The sequence below is a fragment of the Chelonia mydas genome, chromosome 2, assembly GCF_015237465.2.
Source record: "Chelonia mydas isolate rCheMyd1 chromosome 2, rCheMyd1.pri.v2, whole genome shotgun sequence".
Lineage (NCBI taxonomy): Eukaryota > Metazoa > Chordata > Testudines > Cheloniidae > Chelonia > Chelonia mydas.
The window spans coordinates 231,177,727-231,195,090 of record NC_057850.1 but is presented as its reverse complement, the minus strand read 5'-3'; positions in this window follow the sequence as shown (position 1 = coordinate 231,195,090).

Here is a 17,364-nt window from a genome sequence, read left to right as displayed (position 1 = left end):
ATCACTAAAAGACTCACTGTGTACATGGATGGTATTTTGGGAAATTCCATTCATGTTGGCTGTGGCTAACAAAATGAACAGGGATCAGGTTGTCAGTGTAACTGACTCAGGGCTTGTCTATACAGTGCAGCTATATGCACTGGGGGTGGGGGTGTGATTTCTAAAACACACCAATGTGCTGCACACTAACTGGCCTATGTCGACCCTGCTGGTGTACCCAAAATTTCCTTACTGTGTGTCACGCTATATGGAGTGGTTCATGACCGTGAGTGCCAACCTTTTGAGGTGCAGTCCAGACCAGTGAGGGGCTGTGTCACCCTTGCCCTGTGAGCTTGGATGTCTCGCAATTCTTTGCTGTTGAAGCTCTCTCATGGGTCACTCACAAACAGCCTGCCAACATGCAGGTCACACCCTGAGTGTTTATGTAGGGCCACAGTTCTGGTTCAGCAACTCTGACTATAGATGCTTGTCAGCAAGACACCAACCAAACTCTGGCTCCCACCAGCCTTAGTTATTACTTGCAGGGTGACCCCAACATACTCCCAGTCCCATATTTCCCCCCTAGAAATTGTATTCTGTAGGCACTGTTCAGATAACAAAGGTATGTTGACCCTGTAAGGGAACAATATACAATTTTCCATCTTAAATGGAGTTACTCACACAGTTCAGAATACTGGATTAATTTTGACTAAAGAACAAAAAGTTTATCTAACCATAAAGAGACAGGTTTTAAGTGAGTACGAGTAACGGCATTAAAGTCAGAAATGGTTTCAAGAAAAATAAAGATGAAACCCTTCCTAGTACTTAAACTTTACAAACTAGGTTTGGTTCAAGGTAAAATTCTTATGATGTGCTTCTAACAGCATTACTGACTGATCATCAGGCCAGGATCTCTCTCAAAGTCAAAGAGCTGGATTCTTTTGTTTTCGGTTCAAGAGAGATGGCTAGGGAGAGAGAACTTGGGGTGTTTTTGCCCTTCACTTTTATAGTTCCCTTACCCTTTGAAATGCATCTTCCTAAGAGTGATCCCAAGATAAAATTCTTTCCAGCTGAGAGCAAGGAGACATGTGGTCTGGGAGGGGAGGTTTGCTAAGATGCAGATCTGCTCCTGTCCCCTTTCCTTGCCAAAGAATGGCTGTGTGATAGGTGATGGCCCAGCAGCTTTGATGACACCTGGCCTGGTGTGAACTTGTCCTTTGCCTTTGAGAAACAGGTTTACCCACACCCCAGACCTGTCTGGTAAACACACTTCAGTCATGAGTTCAGTGTATGTTCATAACTTTACATACAATGTTGTTACATACTTTTTTACCATGATATTATTGGCCAGTGAAATACTGGTTTTGAAATGATACTTAAAAAGGCATATTTTATACAAAATGTTGACAATAGTGTGTAGGTTGTGAATATAGGGGTGTAGTCTGTCTCAACACCTCAATCTGGTGGCATGGTCTATAACAGATTTCACCATCCCAGTAAAAAATTTGAACTCCTGAAGAACTACAACAGTCACAGTCAGTCCCCTTGGGCACTCCGGTCCATCTTGCCACTCAGGCAAGCTAGACTTAGTGATAGTTGGTTGCCATACACCAAACATCACAAAAGATTCAGGTTGCTTCCAGTCACAAGAAAAGTCACTTATCCCCTGTCAATTTGTACCTCAGATTTTACACCAGAGACAACGCTTGTAGCCAATGCTATAGTAAATTTAACGAAGGAGTTATTAAATAGGAAAAAAGAAATGAGAGTTATTTACAGGTTAAAGCAGACAAATATATATACACAAATGAGATATAGTCTATGGTTCCAAATGGTGACAGAGTTGTTGTAATCTGTCAGCAGTGAATGTCTTTTAGAGCTAACCCATACCAAGCAGCATGGGGATCTCTTGCTTATGTTTAGAAATCTTTGCCCCACCGACTCCAGACAACATAAAAGATCCAGTTTCTCTTTGTCAGGGATATTTAGCCCCCCCCTCACTCCACAATCCAAGCTGATGGGATAAGTTCATGTGCAGGTCTCTCCTTCCTGGAGTGAGTTAGGAATTCAGTCCACAAAGCCTCTGTCCTTTGATGCTACACAATATGTCCTTTGCCTTCAATGGTCCATCTTGCATGCAGGACAAGCACTTTACCTTAATCAATGCTGCTTTTTCTTTTTGGTGAGTTACACAATTCCAGAGGTTTACAGTGAAAACACCAAATATAACTTTATACCATGGGCTATTGAGATTATAAGTGAGATCAGCACGTGCAGCATTCTATAATCATTTTATAATATCTAAACACTAAACACACATTCTTATCAACTTAACATCTAATATCTATTTTGATAATGCTACCCACAGGTAAACAAGACTGATTTCCAGCCATGTAATTTGTAAGTATTCAGTGAGGCTTCAGGCCTTGGCTTGAGCTGGTACCTCATCTGCCAGCATCAGAGTGTGCATTAACATAGTGGTTCTCAACCTTTCCAGACTATTGTACCCCTTTCAGGAGTCTGATTTGTCCTGCATATCCCAAGTTTCACCTCACTTAAAAACTACTTGCTTAGAAAATCAGACAATACAAAAGTGTTACAGCACACTGTTACTGAAAAATTGTTGACTTTCTCATTTGTATCATATAATAAAATAAATCAATTGAAATATAAATATTGTACTATACACTGAACTGTAAGTACATAGAGCAATATAAACAAGTCATTGCCTGTAGGAAATTCGCTAGTGCTTTTTATGTGCCTGTTTTTAAACTAGGCAAATATCTGGATGAGTTGATGTACCCCCTGGAAGACCTCTGAGTACCCCCAGGGGTACGTGTACCTGGTTGAGAACCACTGCACTAAAACACTACTATTTCAAACACCTGTTTAGGCATCACTGCAATCCACAAAACTTCTGCTCAGCTGCCGTTCAACTTCGTAGGCACCTAAAGTCCCTCAGAGCCCAAGTTTTTGCAGTAAAAGTTCCTTAAGCATCTATATTTCAGCCTCTGAGCATGCGCACTGCCACCTCCCCCGAGACATCCAGATGTCTGTCCCCCACCTAAGTCCTAGAGCAAGGTCCAGTATTGGTATGTTACTGAAGGCTGGAATGTCGTTGCCTTGGTAACGCTGTTCAGGCTGCTAAGCGCTTTTGTCCTAACAGGATATAATGCAGCCTGCTAATTCAGCAAACCTCGATGTTACTCATAAAGAAAGACCACAGGCCCGGTTCGGTGACAAAGGCACTCGGCCAGGTGTATTGCTTTCAAGGCACAGTCCTAGTGCCCTGGCTCCATGGGTACAGCTACACTAGCCCATGAGTGTCCAGTGGCAAGGAGTGGCTCAGTCAACAGCCGGAGTCTCTGCTGTCCCCTAGGCTAGGGGTTCCCAAACTGTGGTATGTGTACCTCTGGGATATGCAAGACAGCTCTGGGGGTATGTGGGAGAAATTGTGTAATGGTGGTTTTCATTTATTATTTTATTTATTGCATTTTCATAATAGGCTACTGAGATAAAGCTTTAAAACTCTGTGGGAATTTATTATATAAAATACGGTAGTTAATTTACCTCAAGATGTACCGATGAGAACACGGATACATAGAGATGCTGATGTACAGCGCCCTCACCTCCAGTCACTGGACAGTGTGGGATCAGTTGCCCAGCAACTGTCAAGTCTACTGAGCTTAGAATTTAGAGTTGTTTCTTTTCTGGTTGTATATGTCGCACTATAACTATATCTGTATGTTACAGTGAAATAAGGATAGATGGCTAAAGACAGGTAGCGTTAAGAAGAATGCACAAAGTATCAGTGATGAGAAGGGTAAGAGTATGCAGGCAGCTAGTAGATCTGGAAGGGGGTACACAATAAGAAAAGTTTGGGAAACTCTGCCCTAGGCCACACAAAGGATCAAGGCGAGGTACCCCAACATTTATAGACTGAGATAAACAACTGGGATTAACAACTTACATACCACCTTACATGTTTCAGGACATCTGTTACCTCCCCTTGTTCCTGATATCTCAGAGACAACCTCCCTACACATTGTTCTGTCAAACCATCTTATCTTGTACTAGATTGGGGTGTATCTGTACCAGAAACCTTCTGAAATGTATTTAAAATTTGCAAGTGTTATTATTTAGCCAAGGCCAGGTCTACTCTGGTTCACAGCCTTTGGTTCAGGCCTCAAAGCTTGCATCAGGCCCTGTGTTCCAGGCTCTCTCTCTCTCTCTGCTACATTCCCCTGCTTTTTGTTTTCTTATGGGCAGGATATTTACCCTCCATCCCAGAAAAGCATAATGCATCAACTGAAAATGACCCAGTGGGCTAAACACTGTTTCTTGTCCATTTTGCTTTACCCATCCATACATTCATGCCCCATGTGTCCAGTGGTCTGCACATTCCCTCATATGACATACAGAGTGATTCCTTCAGTCATTTGATCTTAGTCCCATATCGTGGGCCTGGGAATGTTAGATCTGGGACTTTGGTTGAGAGGTAGTCTTAAATTCATTTTGAAAAACTGGGCTAGGCACTAGTACACATGTTCCACAGTTCTATTACATGAGAAGTAAAACAGGAATTGGGAATAGTGACATCAAAAATAAGGACTTCATATATAAATGTATTGTAATTAGTTACTACACAGTACTGTCCATCCATGTTACAGATTACGCTTACTGCTGGTTGTTACCATCTTGGAAGGTTTGCTGGGCAGGATACAGGAGCAGCTAGCTTCTCTGTTGCATTGGATTGGCCTCAATTATTGTGGCCACTCACTGGAGTTGCAATGATTACAACATTCCTGGTATAACAAGCTGGGTGTGGTGCTCTTTAGGTTTGCATTGCTCTGTGATATACCAGTAGTTGAAGTAGATTAATTTGTTTTTTGTAGATGCTGTTTTCCAGATGACCTACTGAAAGGACAGTAACCAATTTGTCAAATATTGCTGTCAGGATTCAATATTTGTAACCTGACACTGAGCAAAATTGTTTTGAATAACATGTGTCTTAGTTAGGATGCAGTGTCACTGACCCCAAATTTTGAGTGGTACTAGCAGGAAATCTGTCTATATAAATGGCTAGTTACATACATGAGTGCTAGGCTGAGTTGATCAAATACAAATGCGGGATGGATGGATGCAGGGTACATCACAGCTCTAAAGTTACACAGAAACCTTCTCCCTTTATATACATTACACCTTTCATTGTATTTGCTATACTTTGCATCACACATTTTTGCTTTGGCTTGGTTACTTTGCAGGAACCAATCCCTGTGCAGTATGCGTTGTCCACACACTGACCATGATTCGACTTCCTCTTTACCTCATCTCTTCATTCTTTGTCCCTTGTTATTGAGTTTATAGCAAATAGTTCCCTGGGTGTTCTCCCTCTTATCTGAGTTGGCTCAGACATTCTGTCTTCTTAGCCTACTGACCTATTTACATTTTTATTTAACACAAATTTTCTGTTTTCAACCTAATAATTTATTTCCTTCCCTAATCCTATCTTCCAAAAAATGAGGCCTCCCTCCATGTGTTAATTACTCATGCAGACCAGGCCACAGCTACATTCCTCTCCTTCTTTCTTTTTATATTAGTATTCATTTCATTTGCATTATATTCCTGTCTATCTGTGCTTTCCCCCTGCCAAGTTTATTACCCAGCAGCACATTCCCAAGACCACAGTGGTTGTAATAATTTGAATCTATAATATTCAAGCTGTAATATTAGGCTTAAAGTACGAACCAGGGTGTGCAAGCTCACCTCTTCTGGTGCAGCCCACGAGGATGTCTCCATTCCCTAAACAATATTATCCCCAATTGCCTGTTGCTTGGCTATTAGTTGGGCAATGGGCACCAATTCCCCTATTTTCCTTTGTACCAAATTAGCGGTGTTAATGGACAAGGGAGGTCTGGGTGCAAAAGAGATTAGTCACCAGTGACTCCCATTCGGTATTGTCTTGTAAGGATAAGGCCTTTTCCTGTAGCCATACTGTAAGGCCTAAGGGCTTTGTTAGGAGAGCAGCAGCCATTAGCCAAGAAGCAGAAAGTCACATCCTCACATTCCATCTAAATTACATTAAAACAATGTAATATCGAGCTGTTAAGAAGGCGATCCTGTCCTAATAGCACCCACCATCACCAAATAAAGAAACAGATCTTAAGATGATTAAAGAAAACTTAGTTTGATAGAATTCTGTGTGGTAAGCAATAGCTCTGGTTGTGAAATCCGCATTTCTTTATTGTTTTGTCTTTATGTTCCCCACTTCTCTATTGTTTGTCTGTATGATCTCTGTCTGGTTCTTTGATTGTTTCTCTCTGTTACATAATTAATTTTGCTCGGTGTAAATCAATTGAGGTGGTGGGGTATGATTGGTTAAAGAATTGTTTTACAATATGTTAGGATTGGTTAGAGAATTGTTTAGTAATATTTTAGTAAAATGATTGGTTAAGGTACAGCTAAGCAGGACTCAAGTTTCACTATATAAACTGGGGTCCAAGAAGAAGACCAGCAGAAGGAACAGGAGAATAAGAAGAAGGAAAGACCTGGAAGAAGAAGAACTAACCTCTAAGACACAGCTAAGATCAGAGCTCCTAAGAATCCTCTGCACAACTGCGACGTGCAACAACCAGAATCCAGTTGAGACTGACCTTGCCTGGCCAACAGGGAAAGTCCGCTTGCCTGATCAGGATTGGTGAGCAGAGCATTGCATGCTTAGCATGTGTATTCTGCTTGGTAATTGTCAATAAACTGAGGATAAGGATATTACTGTGTAAGGCTCTTTCACTGTAAAAGACCACGCAAACCCACAGAGTGTAAGGTTACGCCCTGAGCCCACGGAAGGGTAAGGGTGGGTGCCTAAATTAACAGGGTTATGCCTGAGCCCTAGGAACAGGGCAAGGGTGGGTGCCTAAATTAGGAGGGTTATGCCCGAACCCTAGGAACTAGGTAAAGGTGGGTGCCCCTAGAGTGTGCGAGTAACAGAGAATTTTGTGTGGGTAGCAGTCTGTCGTAGCCTCTGCCCGTTATCCTTCACCTGCACACTTGGACATGGGGCATAGGTCCCAACCTGAGTCAGAGAGGTTCCATTCAGATAAACTCCATCCAGGCTCCTCTGGCATGGTGTTGTCCTCACCAAAAAGTTGTGATATCCAAGAGCACATACTGTGTGCCTGAGGGAAGAGGCAGGGTGAGAGGAGGTGAAGTGGAGCTTTGGTGGAAGGGGCGGAGTGGGGATGGAGCTTGGGGCTAAGCAGGGGTTGAGCACCCCTGCGGAAAATTGGAAGCCAGTGCCTGTGGTTGCCACAGTGTCCCTTCTAACTCGCTTTAAAAGATTTTATGGTAGAGGTGCTTGCTTCAGGGTGGGGTGGGGAGTTTTGTGTTATTTATTGCATGTGTTGTTATTATTCACCACCAAAACACCTGGGTTTTATTTACATCCACATCCACCAATCATTTTGGGCCTTCTAAAGTACAATTGTTTTGCCTTAGAAAAACCCCAGACTTGTTTATATGCCATAACCTTCAACCTTTCTTTACCAGTTTGTTTTTTTCCTTGCCTTTATATTGTTTGCTGCAATTAGTTTGTTAATTTTCACTTGTATTTGGTTAAACAGTTTGGCAATCTCACGCACATTGTAAATGGTGTACTGTTTCTTCACTAGTCAGGCCCTTAATACCATGAATTACAGGTTCAGAGACAGTTTCTGCTGCCTGGTTATCAAAATAGTTAATGTTTTATATATATATATATATATATGCTTACATACACATATATGCACATACATACAAACATATTTCTCATATCACCCCTGTTCCAAATGGATATTACAGATTCAGATAATCTTGCAATATACCCAATAATTTCATCTAGCTTTGGAGTCTCCTGTTTTGAAAGACACCAGACTACGCAATAGACTTTTGCCCAGCCCTCGATTCTTGTGCACAATCCTGATAAGATGTTAGTATATCAATTAACAAAGAAATATACAGCAATAATACAGTTGCTTTTACACAGTAACCAAATTCATCCATATTTCAGTGATAAAGATTTAAAGCCACAGGAAAACGAAGTTTCTTTGCTCAGTAATTAGTGCTGTCAGGTGATTAAAAAAATTAATCGCGCCATAAATCGCGCAGTTAAACAATAGAATACTATTTATTTTAAATATTTTTTTATGTTTACTACGTTTTCAAATATATTAATTTCAATTACAACACAGAATACAAAGTGTACAATGCTTACTTTATATTTATTTTTGATTACAAATATTTGCACTGTAAAAAGCAAAAAAATATATTTTTCAATTCACCTCATACAAGTACTGTAGTGCAATCTCTTTATCATGAAAGTTGAACTTAAAATGCAGAATTATGTACAAAAAAAGCCTGAATTCAACAGTAAAACAATGTAAAACTTTAGAGCCTACAAGTCCACTCAGTCCTACTTCTTGGTCAGCCAATCACTCAGACAAACAAGATTGGTTACAATTTGCAGGAGATAATGCTGCTGGTTTCTTGTTTACAATGTCACCTGAAAGTGAGAACAGCATTCCCATGGCACTGTTGTAGCTGGCGTTGCAAGATATTTACGTGCAAGATGCGCTAAAGATTCATATGCCCCTTCATGCTTTCCATTTATATGTCCCACCGTTCCAGAAGACATGCTTCCATGCTGATGATGGGTTCTGCTTGATAATGATCCAAAGCAGTGTGGACTGACGCATGTTCATTTTCGTCAGATGCCACCAGCAGAAGGTTGATTTTCTTTTTTGGTGGTTTGGGTTCTGTAGTTTCTGCATCAGAGTGAATTTTAAATACAGATCTATGCAAACACTTTGAAGGTATTAAACCTTCATGACACTTGGGTGTGTTTGGGAGACAAAGGTGGAAACTTGTTGAAATTGTTTGGTTAACTTTAAAGTTTTGCAACATAACTAAACATAATAATATATATTGTTATATATTGTTACATAATATATATATTGTTATATTTTTAGACATTTTTGCTCTAACATTTTTATAACTATATTTTAATATTTAATAAAGGCCAAACAAGAAATCATCATTTTGTTAATATTACCTTTGAATTAATGTTGAGGTTTTCCCTTACATTTTTTCCTTTGAATAAAAAACCTGTGATTAATAAAAGAGAATTCTCTTTGTTTGTAATTGCATTATTTGTTGAGGCAAAAATATACGTACATATATTTATAACTGAGGCCATTTTAAGTTTTGCAAAATTTGTAATTGGTATTATAATGGTTATACCGCAACCATTATATTAAAATAGTGCGGTACCACTTATATTGAAAAAAGGATAAAATTGACTTTTGTTATAACAAAATTAAAACAAACAGACAAAAATGGTCATGTGATGCACACAACATACAACATAGGACAACATACGTGACATACAAAGCAAACATACAATTATTTTAAAAAATGCTATTAAATGAAAATAAGAAAAGCCCATATTTCAAATATAAATCAGGGATTAGGATTAGAAGTAGAGTTAACATTTCTGGTGCTTGGCAACCATATCTTTGAGAAAATTTGAAGTATTTCCAGCTGTTGCATTCCTGAAGGGTTAAAATAATTAATTCACTGGGCTTATTTAAAGTAAAGTTTTTACCTTGTTTTCTCTTTGTTTATTTGTTGTTTTGTTTTGTTTTCAGTTGCTTCCTCTTTTTCAGCAATCGAGGTTTCTGTAATAACGATAACTTTTAACTTTTAAAACAAAGAAAAAGCAGGGGGGAGGGAGAAGTACAACCTAGGAAAGGCAAGAAGTGTGAGCCAAGAGAAATTAACTCTGTCAAGATATCTTAAAGTACAGGCAACAATAGCAAATTTAGTAAACTGAGGGAGGATATAAAAGAAAAATTAACCGGTATGCAAAAAATATTTGAGATAGAAGATTATATTATTAGCTCTGAGCTAGGAGTGGGGCTTCGTGGGTTAAAGCAGGGGGTTGGGAACCTATATCCCTGGTTTTTATCCTGCCTCTGAGAGGAGAGTGGGGGTTGTTACCTGTTCTTGCAAAACCTGAATTTGTTCCCCCAGTGTCTGTTGCTTTTGTCTGCATGCCAAATGGATTGCAGGAGTGCCCTTCCCTGCTGCTGTTAACCATTTCTGGGCAAAGCCATGTGTTAATGTTTCAATTCTAGGTGTTAACCTTCTCACTCTTGGTTTTTCATCTTGACATTCTTTTTATCCACTCCATTCCGATCAAATCACAGCTCCTGTCTTCTAATTTGCTCTGTTAACTGTTCTATTTTTACCCTCCTCTGATTTACCAATTTAGTGAAAGTATAGTTTGCTACCTTTTACTCCTGCGCACTTACTTGGTCATTCCCAATGTCCCCTTTGCAGCACCCATTCCGATCATCCCCTGTTCCATCTTTTAATTTTGTTAGGGCCACCTTTTTCCATTTCCGTCCCCCTTCTTCAGGTGCTATGAAAGTACCCAAAGTCTGTTATTGCCCATCAAAATTTATATTAGGGGATGGCACTTCTCTTTTTTGCAGATTTTCTACTGTTGCTTCCAGATTTCTATTATCCTGTTTCATTTGCTCAAGCATATCTTACGTCTGAATTGCCTGCTGCCCTGCAAGCAAGGCCTGGGCTTTTCAATGTTTGATCGGTTGGCTGCTTCTTCTAATTCTTTTGTTTTTGTTACTTGCCCCGTCAATTTTGTGGCGTATTGTCTAGGCCACCTCACTGCCGTGGGCATTAAGTGCAGTATTCTAGTCCATGTTTCCCCACTTTCTTTTCTGAACTCATATGGACCTCCTTTGCTGGCTTCCCAGTGCGTCCATACCTCATCAAACTCTGTGGGGATTTGAAGGGAGGGTATTAGGGGATTCCCTAGCTCATAGTTTTCTGTCATGTTAGGTTGCTACCCCTACAGTGGACAGCTTATCACTACCGGATCAGTGGTCGGGGTCAGTGTTGTTAAATGCTGAAGGCTGGAATGTCATTGCCTTGGTAACGCTGCTCAGTGCTTCTGTACTAACAGCAGATAATGCAGCCTGCTAATTCAGCAGACCTCAATATTACTCATAAACAAAGACCACAGGCCCGGTTCGGTGACAAAGGCACTCGGCCAGGTTTATTGCTTTCAAGGCACAGTCCTAGTGCCTTAGCTCTGTGTTACAGCTATACTAACCTATGAGTGCCCAGTGGCAAAGAGTGGCTCAGTTAACAGTGGGAGTCTCTGCTGTCCCCTAGGCCACACAAAGGATCCAGGCGAGGTACCCCAACAATTATAGACTGAGACAAAGAACTGGGATAAACAACTTAGGTACCACCTTATGTGTCTCATGATCATCTGTTTGCTACCTCTCCTTGTCCCTGATATCTCAGAGACAACCTCCCTACTTCTTGTTCTGTCAAACCATTTTATCTTGTACTAGATTGGGGTGCGTCTGTAGTAGCCGTCTGAAATGTATTTATGTAAATACCTTGTGCATTATCATTTACCAAGGCCAGGCCTACTCTGGTTCACAGCCTTTGGTTCATTCCTCAAAGCTTGCATGAGGCCCAGTTCTCCAAGCGCTCTTTCTGGCTTACATCTGGTAGGCGTGCTCAGAGTCCATCTAAGTCCACATAAAAGAGTTGGGGTGAAGGGAAGAGGAGCAGCTGCCTTATAACCTTTAGCCCAGTGGTTAGGATGTGGGATGGGGGTGTAGGCTGGGATGTGGGAGACCCTCTGGTTCAAGTCCCCCATTTGCCTAACAAGGGATTTGTCACCTTTCAGGTGAGTGCCCTATCAGGCTTGTGCTTTCTCTGGCCCCAATTATTAACTAAAGTGGAACAATGGGAGAGATAGAGGGAGCCTCACATCAGAATATTCCATAGCCCAGTGGTAGAGCATCCAGTGGTAGAGCACCTGAGAGGTGGCAGATCCCTATTAAAATCCCTTCTCATCAGGGAGAGGAGGGATTTGTACTGGGGTCTCCCACATCTCAGATGAATATCTGAACTACTGGGCTAAAGGTTAATGGGGGGCACTGCCAGGATCATACGGAGCTAGGTGGCCTCTGAGCATGCTAGCCGGATCGGGCCCCACATGTGACTTAGGCAGCGGAATTCCTCTCTTCCCACGGTTCGTGAATCGCTAGCAGAGATAAGTGCTGAATTCTGAGAGAGAGGCGGGGCTTAGCACACACCCCTCTCATCAGCATCTCCCACTGGCTAGTTTAGGTTCCGCCCCCCAGCATGCTGACTTTGTGGATTGCATTCTTAGGCACCTACCTCTCCCCATTCTGTGTAGAGGGAGCCTTGGCACCTAACACAGGCTTTGCAGATCGCAGTGTGTTCCTGTGATTTCCTAAAGGCCTAAGTCCCTTTTGTGGATTCGTGCCCTAGCCGCTCTGTGCCTCAGCTCCCCTGATGTAAAAGAAGCATAATGCCTGTCTCAGGCTGTTATGAGTGTAAATACATTGAAGACTGTGAGGTGCTCAGGTACTGTGGAAAGAGGAGCCATATAAGTACTTTAGATATCCTTCTAGAAAGCATTTATTGGTACCTGAAATTTTTCAGTCTGTTTGCATCATCTTTTAAAAGCCAAAGAAAATCAAATGATTCAATGGAGTTACCTGCAGATGGTTATAAGTGGGAAGAGTTTCAAGACCATTTTATGAGGTTTTCCTTTTATTACTGTGAAGCAGAGGGTGCATCTAAAGCCGTATACAAATGGTATCTGACCAGATCATTGACAATAAACAGGTATACATTAACAAGTATGAACCCTGTTACCAGTGACAAGGGAAGTTTGTACATATGGTCTACGTAGTGATATTTATGGAAGACTGCGGGATGAGCTGATAGATGGGTAGCTGTTTATCTGCTCACAGAGGTGTATTGCAAGAGACAGAAGTTACCATCCCAGTGACTCAGCAGATGAGGTCTATTTGTAAGACAAGCCTACTAGGGGTCAGAAGCTGAACTGCTGCTTGGCTGAAGTGGCTGATATTCAGGTGACTGACTGACTTTTTGTGCTGACTGGTCCTCACTCAGACACTTCCTCACAACTGGTGCTCTCTTGAGCACGGGTGGCTTCTCTTCCTTCACATTAGTTTTCTCAGGGACAAGGTCTCCTAACCTGATTTCCTCTCTCCTGTGAGGAAAGTTGTCACAGGGAAGATGACGTCTTTCTTATCCAACTGCAGAGAAGGCATGAGGAGATAAGGAAACCCACTGATCTTCAGCTATCACTGAAAATGGCAGGGGTAACCTACTGGATCCTGGCTTGGGAGGAGATAAAACAGGACCAAGTTGGATTACAGTCCTGGGGTGTGAACCGATGAGCAGATTGGCTGGGGGATACTGGCAAAGGGGCACGATAGGGATCAGCAGCAATGCCGCATGAAAGTAGAGGTACTGCGCTCGGCGTACCACAAAGCAAGGGAGGGAAACAAGAACTCTGCTGCCCTGCAGACTTGCTGCTTTTACAACTAATTCTATGCCATACTTGGCAGTGATGCCACCAGCGCCCCTCAGATGATTGTAGATACCTTGGAGGAGCTTGTGATGACGATCCCTGCTGTGAACAGTGAGGTTGAGGAAGAAGAGGGAAAGGAAGCATGACAGGGACTCAAACCATGCCATGAGCCAGGAACTGTTTGAAACTCCAGAGGAGTCCAGCCAGTCCCACCAGGCGAGTGCAGAAGAGCCCGCAGATGAAGGGGAGGGCAGCCTGGGTAAGCATGTACATGTATTATTCCTTAGATCTTTTTTTTTTTTTTGCTTTTCCTTTTCTTCAAATCTAAACTCACTCCCTACCCTCTCCCTTCCAGGTCCATTTTGTTCCCCTACAAAATTGGTGCCTGGCCCATCCACATGTTGAGACTTTACTGGTATAATGTTAGAAAATAACAGATTAGGAAATACGTTCTGCAAAGGGTTGTATGACTGTCCAGTTACACAATCCACAGTGCATGTCTGGTGCTCGGGGGAGGTAGAACAAAAAGTGGTAGAGTTGGCATTTGCTTTTCATTTCTTTGGCTTGTGGGCTAGGCGGGGACATATGGAGTACTTTGTTTATCTCGGTAAGGATGTACCTTTAGTCCTCTTGGGAGATCTGGATGAAACTTTCAAGGAGATACTCTGCCATTTCCTTATACCTGCACCTGGGGGGCGGGGAGGGCATGAACTGTATAGCAACATGCAACAGAACACCCCCCTCCTCCCAGCCAGGCGGCACTCACTGATTTGGTCTGGAGAGTGGTGCTGCAGCAGCTACAGTGTCAACAAGCATTTCTTATTCAGGGAATAATGGAAAGGGAGTTTTGAGACTAATTTTTCCCTTTCTATTGTGACTATAAATCCAATAGTACATCTGTCTGTTTTGATCAGTAGCTTCTGGTTGGGTGGCCTTGAGGGCTGCCCTCTCCTTGCCCGCCAAACATCTGACCCTGCTGAGGAGGAGAAAGACTTGGACTAGGAGGAACAGCTGGACACAAGGGCTATTAGAAGAGCCAGCCCTGGAGCTACATGGCTGAGGGAGGCTTTAAAAAAGCTTTTTACCAGGTCAGCCACAGCAGAGTTTTCTGTTGCTTTCATGCAATAGTGTCTGTCTTGTGTGCTTTACATTATATATTGCTTTGGTCTTTGCCTGCCGCTATAAATTCTGTAACACTGGGTATACATTTATAAATATGGTTGGGTCTTTGCCTCCTGCTGTGGATTCTGCAATACTTGGTGTGGACTAATAAAGATACTCTGGATTTCCAAAAATATAACTTCATTATGTGCCATGGTGTACTGCTGTTCAAAGTCAGCAGACAAATGCTCCACCTCCAACCTCCACCTGGTTGAAGCTTTTCCTTCTTTGCCTCACAGATGTTATGCAGGACACAGCAGGCAGCTATCACCATTGGGATGTTTTTCTTGCTGAGGTCCAATTTCGTGAGAAAACAATGCCAGCATCCCTTCAACCTACAAAAAGCACATTCAACTGTAATCCTGCACTTGATGAGCCAGTAGCTGAATCTTCCCTTGGCCCTGTCAGGGAAACAGCGTATGGCTTCATAAGCCAAGGGAGCAAGGTATATGTTGGGTCCCCCAGGATCACTATTGGCATTTCCATATCACCAGTGTTTATCTGCTGGTACGGAATGAAAGTCCCTGATTGCAGCTTTTTGAAATGTCCCATGTTCTTCGACATGAGAGTATCATGCATCTTCCCTGACCAGCTCACACTAATATCAGTGAAATGTCCCTGGTGATCCACCAGTGCTTGCATAGCCATTGAAAAGTAGCCCTTTCTGTTGATGTACTCAGTGGCAAGGTGGTCTGGTGCCAAAATAGAGAGGTGTGTGCTGTCTGTTGCCTCACAGCAATTTAGAAACCCCATTGCTACAAATCTTTTCACTATTTCCTGTACGTTACTAAGAGTCACAGTCCTGTGTAGTAGGAGACCTTTAGTGGCCTTACGCACTTGGATGCATGCCTCCCACTGTGGATTTTCTGACTGGTAGCAGTTCAGTGTTGCAAGTTTCCAGAGTGGGCTCACTACTTGCTTCTCCACTGTCAGGGCAGCTCTCATTTTGGTGTTGCCAGAGGAGTGGGAAGAGCTGGGCACACAGATCCAGGAATGTGGCCTTTTACATCCAAAAGTTCTGCTCCTAATCCCAAACCTGCATTACAATTCAATCCCACCAACCAGTGCTTGTTTCTTGGACCCAGAATTGATGCTCCACCATGTAGAGCTGCTCCATGAATGCCAGCAGCATCTTGACATTTTTCCCCCACTATGTCCATCAGCATCCAGTTATTTTGGTCAAATATCTCTTTGTCTTCCTCCTCACAATCCCGATTGTAGCAGTACTCCTTCAAGTGCTGCAAGTACCCAAGTATCATCCATCCTATATCAGCAACCCACGGGAGAATTGTGCTGAACTCTGCAGGAGCCATGCTTCCGTCAGAGAGAGGGTGGAGACCAAAGAGCACTCTGAGTACCTGTGAGAGTTTTAAAAATTGGCATGAAAATTATGGGATGTGGAAAGTATGGGATGAAGAAAGTGGCATGTTGGGAACTTGACCCCCCTAGTTCCCAGAAATACATGGACGAATTGCTACTATCCCACAAAGCGCTGCAAAAATTTCCCAAAAGGCATTGCGTTGGATGGTGGCATGGGACACACTTGTAGGGGCAGGATTTTAGAATTGAACTATAAGAATTAATGTATAATTTGATTTCATCCTGCTAGCAACCCCATTTGAATAGCAGAAAGGAATGACCCTCTGGAACTATGAGATTCTGTTTTCCCATATGCATTACAAATTGGGCTCTCTTTAGTTCTTTGTTTTAAGGTTTAGTTAGTAAGAGACAGGATTCTGTATTGTGTCTATGTTAAGTAGATTAGAGGAACATTGAAGGCCTGGGTCTCAGTGTAAATTGTCTTGGTTATTGATTGTAAAACTTAACAAGGTTTAATTTGCAATGCCTTTTTGCTTGATATAAAATACTACTGTTTGTATTCTCAAAGTCTCTGTAAAAGACTGTTTGGTCTCTGTAAGAGACTGCTTGTGTGAATGAGGAATGCATGCATCAGGAAAAGATAAGGTATGAAGGCCATTGTTAACCAGATGGTCAAGAAAGAAGGAGCGAAGACACTTACTGAGATTTGTTGACTCCTGTCATAAATATAAAGGGAAGGGTAACAACCTTCCTGTATACAGTACTATAAAATCCCTCCTGGCCAGAGGCACAAAATCCTTTTACCTGTAAAGGGTTAAGAAGCTCAGGTAACCTGGCTGGCACCTGACCAAAAGGACCAATAAGGGGACAAGATACTTTCAAATCGGGTGGCGGGGAGGGAGGAAGGGAAAGGTTTTGGTCTGTCCATTCTGTGTGCTTGCTGGACACAGATCAAGGAAGCAAGCAATCCAACTCCATTAGAATTAGTAAGTACTAGCAAGGGAATGCGTTAGCTTATTTTTGTTTTGGCTTGTGATTTTCTCTGTGCTGAGAGGAAGGTGTATTCCTGGTTTTTCTTTTTGTAACTTTAAAGTTTGGCCAGGAGGGTAATCCTCTGTGTTTTTTAATCTGATTGCCCTGTAAGATTATCTTCCATTCTAATTTTACAGAGGTGCTTCTTTTACCTTTTTTCTTTCTAATAAAGTTCTGTTTCTTTTAGAATCTGATTGGAGGTTTTTTTTGTGTCCTAAAAAAACCCAAGGTTGGTCTGTGCTCATCTTGTTTATTCTCAAGTCTCCCCAGGAAAGGGGGTGCGGGGGCTTGGGGGGATATTAGGGGGAGTAGGAACTCCAAGTGGTCCTTTCCCTGAGTTTGTCTAAATCACTCGGTGGTGGCAGCGTTATCTAATCCAAGGTAAAAGGGAGAATTTGTGCCTTGGGGAGTTTTTAACTTAAGCT